Source organism: Myotis davidii, unplaced genomic scaffold, assembly GCF_000327345.1.
Source record: "Myotis davidii unplaced genomic scaffold, ASM32734v1 scaffold80, whole genome shotgun sequence".
Taxonomy (NCBI): Eukaryota; Metazoa; Chordata; class Mammalia; order Chiroptera; family Vespertilionidae; genus Myotis; species Myotis davidii.
Genome location: NW_006292686.1, coordinates 18,487 through 25,984, shown reverse-complemented (window position 1 = coordinate 25,984; position 7,498 = coordinate 18,487).

Genomic DNA, 7,498 nt, shown 5'->3' with positions numbered 1-7,498 from the left:
CCTCTGTGTCTGAAAATTGAAACATAGAAGACAAGCCTGCTCTCTTCCCAATCCTATGCCCCACAGTGAGCTTTGTAAATACAACACCAAACTTGCTCTTCTCAACAGCTCTCATGTGGTAAATATTGTTATACCTACTTTATAGATAAGAGAACTGAGGTCTATTTACACGGCCTATAGGAGTGTAATCATTTCCATCCCATGTTAATAAATGATTCATGGTGGTCAGGAATTTACTGGTTGTAATCAGTGATGTTGGATTTACTGTTTTGCCAAGGCTAGACAGACTGACTTCCAAAAGTTTATTATCAGGAGCCTCTTTATACTCACAAACGGAAGGAAGTCTATCCAAATAGTTTTTATTAGATTGTCCTGGAGCCCAGCCTCACCCAGGATGGAGAAGGGAGAGAGGACACACTCGTGTGGTGGCTTTTGTGGTTCCAGCCAAGCTCACTTTCTAGTGTCTTCAAACGTAATTGATGGCATTTGTGTCCAGCCCAGCCTCCACATCAGGGCTGTCTCAGTGCTGCCGCAGCATATGTTCTTGACATATAATCACATCTTTCAAAATTATAATTAGAAAAAATATATATCTGATAAAATGACACTTCAAACAGATGAATCTGTGAAATGTATTTAAAAAATCACTTTAAAACCAGGAAAGATGACACCCAGGAGTCTCTGTTGGGAGAAATGGCTGTTCTTTCCTTGTACGACCACAAGGTCCTGATGGGCAGGCAAAGGTCTCACTCTCTGGTGACAAAGAGTCATGTTATAAATATCACTTTTAAACCTTCTAATAGGCACAAGAGAAAATGATGGAATTAAACCATTTTCCATTGAAATAAAAAAGGAAGAGCTGACAAATTTAATAAGTTCTCCCAAAACAGCTAATAAGGTCATGCAGCTGGTAAAATAACTGGGAAAAATGAATGTTGATACCTCCAACTCTCATATCTATACATAAACAAGAGGGCTGCCTGCATGGTGTGGCCTTCCCAGCCCACAATGTGATGGTGTGAAATGCTGAGCTGAGCTAAGCAGCAGAGATGACTGACCAAGTTAAACACCAGCTGCCCAACTGAAAAATAGTGCCAGAACCTGGTGAGCCAGAGAGTACCATTAACAATGAGATAAAAATAAAAAACTATAGTAGCAACTCAAAGTTTCATAATTCAATGTTTCCTGAATATTTAAGAAATATTTTAGATGATCAATTGGAAGCAAAAAGATAGCCTCTCTCCAATTCTAGATATATACAAAAGTACTAGTCACCCAGCATACTTTCAAAACTCCACAAGTAGTGTTAATGATGAGATGTCTGAGAAGCTATTTAGACTTGAGTTTAAGAATCCACTCATTTGCCTTGTTATTTTTTAACTAGAGGCCTGGTGCATGAAATTCATGCATGGATAGGGTCCGTAGGCCTGGCTGGCAAACAGGGCCGTTTGGGGCATTCCAGCTCCTGGCCGGGGCCTTCCTTCATTCCGCCCTGCCCCCTGGTGGTCAGTGCACGTCATAGTGAGATATAGAATTCCTGGTCTCCCAGTCAAACTCCCGTGGGGATACTTTGCATATTAGCCTTTTAGATAGATAGATAGATAGATAGATAGATAGATAGATAGATAGATAGATCTTATTCAAAATTATTTTTCTTTAAATCTTATTCCACATATATAAAAATAGATGCTTTTCATTTAATGAATGTTTACTTTATTAGTGTAATGCTTCCTTTTAATTTTTTTTAAAGTCCTCATTAAAATATTGAACCATGAGTGCAACCATATTTCATGTCCGAGAGTGTGATTGCTAAGGTCAGACCCCACTGTCAGATCCATGGCCGCTAAGAAACTGCAACACCTGGTCAATGTGCCCTGTGAACCCATGCCTACTCCAGTGACATGAATGGCACACCTCTCTTTGACCACCAACATATGTTGATTATAAATGTTGCAATGTAGGTATATACTTGTTTCTTCAATACAAGGACAATTGGATGGGAGAGAAAATAATATCCACAAAGACTCTGAGATATTAAGCAATCTTGCAGCCAGAATTCTCACTCCCAGTGACATCCAGAAACCCTCAAGCATACAATTTACTACAAGTGCCCCAGGTTGGTTTTACCCCAACTGACTGGAAGAAACAATACAAATATAGTGTGGATAAAGTCACTTTTAACACAGCATCAAAGACTTCAAACATAACACTTTAAGTATTAGAATTAGAAAATAATGTCCCCATTTTTAGATACAGTGTGTTCCTGGAATGAATAACAAAACAAAATCCTGCCTCTAGGTCAGTGGTCGGCAAACCCCGGCTTGCGAGCCACTTGCGGCTCTTTGGCCCTTTGAGTGTGGCTCTTCCACAAAATACCACGCACGGGCGCGCACGTACAGAGCAAAGTTGACTTAAAACTTTAAGTAAAGTTTATTAAGTTAATTTTAGGGAACGTTGTGGAGTAAAAGAAGATGTAGTGTCGAGGATTGAGAAAGGTATGTTGAGATGGTTTGGACATATAGAGAGGATGAATGAAAGGAGATAGGCAAAACAAGTATACAAGACAAGTGTGGATGGGCGAGTTGGAAGGTTTCGACCTCAGCAAACGTATCTCAATCAGATTGAGGACGTTTTTAGCAAAGGCCAACTTAAGAGTACCCTAATTAAGTTAATAACAATGTACCTACCTATATAGTTTAAGTTTAAAAAATTTGGCTCTTAAAAGAAATTTCAATCATTGTACTATTGATATTTGGCTCTGTTGACTAATGAGTTTGCCAACCACTGCTCTAGGTGGACTGTATGCAGATTCAGCATGCTCTGCCATCTTTGTTATTCAAACATGATCATAATCAGTCAGAAGATACCACATGGTCAAGCAAAGACAAAAAGAAGTGTAATATAGTCCACACCACATAGGTCTTTATTAGGACATATTGAAGGTATGAATGAAGAGAGAGAGGCCTGTGCTTCAATGGAAGCAGGCCAACTTTAGAAAAGAGAATCAAGATGACAATTCTTAACCTTTGAATAAATGAATGGCAAGATAAAAACGGTCCTATGTAAGCATGGCTGCTTGGTTGTCATATCAAATACAAATCCATTTTCAATGCTAAAAATGTCATTATCTTATAAACTTTGGTGGGGATGTTATTTATAAACAGTACAAAATCCAGAAGCCAAATGTGGAAGATATGAGCAAATTTGAGTACTTAAAAAAATTTTAATTTCCTTATAGTAGGATATATTATAGACAAAGTTTAAAAATAATAGTATGGAGAAATACAGATAGAAAACACAAAGTGTATATTGTAAGTGCATTTGTGAAGAATGGGTCTGCTAGACATTCCTGGAGAATGTAGTCGGGCAGTGGGGTCTCTGGTCTCCTGTAATATATCCCTTCTAATATACACACCTTCTTGAGCCTTCTGATTCCTGCCTCACTACTCTGCCAAGGCAGTTCTGGCATCTCCAGCTCCATCCAATAGATGAGCATTGTGTGTGAGATTCAGGGAGCCATCCACGTGGTATATCAGCACTGGCCTTAGCACTCCTTGCTAGGACCTTAAATGCCTAGTCCTGGGAGTCCCATGGCAGTAAATTTACCCCTCATCAACTTCATAATTCACCTTCATTCATGCACTACTTTCAAGATCCACTTCCACCTATGTATTGGTAGTTCGTACTACAATATATTTGCCAGGTCATGTAATCCCATGGGTGAGTGTGTTGTTTAGAACAAGAACTGTATTCCCCGATAAGGCTCTGTTGCACCTTGACCCTGGATTATTGTTTGGAAGGCAATGAGGTAAGGCAGGTCTAAAGTCGAGAATAATACACCTGCCTTGGATGAGATTTTTGCAGTCTCTAAGATTTTTAAAGAGAAATCTCTCTTCCTGCATGGAAAAGGGAGATGCTACTGCTGGCCTGGTGGGTTCAGGGTAATTTCAGGTTAAATATTATCAGGCTCATCCATCCAAATGTCTCATCTGAGGTATCAGGGTAGCACTCTTTCTCTATCAAGATCCTGGAGACTGATAAAGCCTATGTGATAAAGACTGATATCCTTAAAATTAAATCTTGAGTTTCATTTCCAGCACATTCTGAAATAAGGGTACTGAATACAAGGATCCTTATAAATATTCAATTATATAACATGGAAGCCAATAATACATTTGTCTAATGAGGATTTGAAATGTGGCTATTCCAAACTAAGATATGCTACAGGTATAAAATGCATCCTGGATTTTGATAAAAATGTAAAAAGTATAAAAAATGTAAAATAGCTTATTAATAAGTTTTTATATTTATCACTTATTAAATTATAATACTTTTGAGATATTGGGTTAAATAAAATATATTTTTGAAATTAATTTTACCTGTTTCTTTTTATTTTTCAATTTGTGTCTACTAGAAAATATAAAATTACATGTGTGGTTCCCATTGTATTTACGTGAAACAGCACTGCTTGAAATGTTGCCATGGGGGCTCTTGGGTTTTCACAGTGTGCCTCAGGTTAAGAGTTGGCTAAGCAGAGCTTATCATTTCCTTTTCTCAAGGATTACTAACTGCACAAAACTGCACAATTTCAATTTGCATTTGTCAAAATACATAGAATTTTACAGCACAAGGTGTGAACCTTCATGTGTACAACTTTTAAAGTATCAGGATATTGTAGAATCCAGGATGGGATGAAGACTAAAACAAAAGTCTAATTGTATTACAAATCTATGAAACAACCTCACTGAAGGGAGTGTTGGGTCAGGGGGAGATGCTCACCTAACTGACTTTGAACTGAATTGAGTCTGCAAGACTAAAAGCAACAGGAGCTGTATGTAAGTGTTGTACTGAGGATAATAAAGTCCTTTCCTATGGGAAAATAGGTTAACAATTCTGAAACCACTATGCATGTATGTTAGAACTGAACAACTAAGAAAATGAACGGCAGATGGTGGGAGTCAGGTTTCTCATTGTTGGAGTGGGAGGTTACAGAGAAAGAAGCAAGGGGAGGAGGCTAGAATGATCCATATGGTAATGGATTAGAGTTAGTGACTTTAATATGAACCAAATGTTTAATTTAAGATAGATACACATGGTTATATAGTAAAATATTTATAAATATGTGCATATTGACATATATTTTACATATGTTTCCTTGCTAATTTAGATGAAAGAGCCTAGAAACAATAATACCTCACACACCTACTGCCCAGTTATTGATTTCTAATACCATTCTCCAATAAAAAGAACCAGAGCTTTTTGGAAAAAAATAGCTGATTCTAGGACTGAGATGGAAAATACATAAGATGAGTCTGGAGCATTTTATAGTACCATAAAGCAAAATAGTGCTCCAATAAAACAAAAAATTAATTTCATTCTAAGACCTATTCTCTTGGCCTGTAGGCAGCAGAGTCCTTGCTATGCATTCACATAATACTTCATTCTCTTTTTTTTATCCTCGCCCGAGGATATGTTTTTATAGATTTTTAAATTTTTTAGAGAGAGAGAGAGAAACATTAATCAGTTGCCTCTTATATGCTCCCTGACGGGGAATCAAACGCACAACCTTTTGGTGTATGAGATTCCAACCAGCTGAGCCACCTGGCCAGGGCTCACATGAACTCTGTGCATGCTCCTGGAGAAAAATAAGAGCAACCTTTCGAGAGCAAGCATGTCAAACTCGCAGTCCATGGGCCACATGTGGCCCACAGTGAATATTTTTGCAGCCCAACCAATATAACAGTATGTAAGAAACATTTTAAAATATATTTTGTAACTTAATTTTTACAATATCCTGTTATACATAATTATTAATAGCAAACTATAACGTTCACTAATGACTGATTACTATAATCGTGCTGCATTCATTTCCCTTACCCGCTCAAAGCGCAGGCGCACCATTTCTCTCCACTAATACTAGCAGCAAATATTTTAGCAACCAATGGCCACATCATTAATCTTGTACTGACTTGTTTGGTGTGCGCAAGAGGAAACATTTCACTTTCGGAGAACAAGAAAAATAGCTTATTTGCGTTACGCTTATTAATTTGTGCAGTTATTCAGTGTCTGGTAAATTAATGTTCAAGAAAAAATATCAATTTTTATTTAAATATCCTAATGTTTTATGTTAACGATGTATTTCAGCCCTTTGTATTCAGCATGTCTCTATCGAAATAAATGTACATTTCTATGAATATTGAAGCTTTTCTTTTTTTTGTAGCCCACATAAACTTAAACCTTGTTTATTTGGCCCGTGTTAGCCTTTGAGTTTGACATGCTTGTTCTAGAGAGTCTCTTATTAAAGTATTAAATTATTAATATCATCATGAGAACCCCACCCTCTTGACCTCGTCTAACCCTAATTATTTCCCAAAGGCCCCATCTCCAAATACTATCACATTGTGGGTTAGAGCTTTGACATATGAATTTTTGGGAAACACAAACATTCCATTCATTATAATCAGGTTGGTAGTATACTGTTTTAAAATATTTTTTTTCTTTTTTTTTAAATTTTTTTATTGCTTAAAGTATTACAAAGAGTATTACATATGTCTCCTTTTTTTTACCGCCCTTTACAATCCCCTGGCCTTCCCTACCCCCCAGTGTTTTATGTTTATTGGTTATGCTTATATGCATGCATACAAGTCCTTTGGTTGATCTCTTACCCTCCCCTCCTGCCCTCCAACCCTCCCCAGCCTTCCTGCTGTAGTTTGACAGTCTGTTCGAGGCTGCTTTATATTTTTGATAAAAATATATTTTTATCAATTTCAGAGAGGAAAGAAGAGGGAGAGAGAGAGAAAAAAACATCAATGATGAGAGAGAATCATTGATTGGCTGCCTCCTACAAACCCCCTACTGGGGATCGAGCCCACAACCCGGTCATGTTCCCTAAGCAGAAATGGAACCATAACCTCCTGAATCATAGGTCGATGCTCAACCACTGAGCCACACTAGCCAGGCAATAATATACCTTTGATACATGTGATAAGAATGACACTTTATATCCATGATCTTATTCCCAAAAACTCATAACCACAATCTAGTCATGGGAAAAACATAAGACAAGTCTCAGTTGAAGAACAGTATCCAACATACCTGACCAGTACTCCTCAAAACTGTCAAGATCATAAAAAACAAGAAAAGTTTGTAAAAGACAGGCATGACAATTAAATGTACTGTGTTAGCTTGGTTGGGATTCTGGAACAGCAAAAAGACAGGAGGTAAAAAAAATAAAAAAATAAAATAAAATCTGAGTGAAGTAAGAACTTCAATAATTGTAGCAAATACACCATATTTCTATAAGTGTTAACAATAGGAGACACTTGGTATGGGGAATATGGGAAATCTTTGTACTATGTTCACCATTTTGGTGTAAATCTGTTCAAAATTAAGTGTTATATTCCGTTGATCTATATGCCTATTCTTGTGCCAGTACCAGGCAGTTTTGAGAACAGTGGCTTTGTAATACATCTTGATGTCTGGTATTGAGATCCCACCT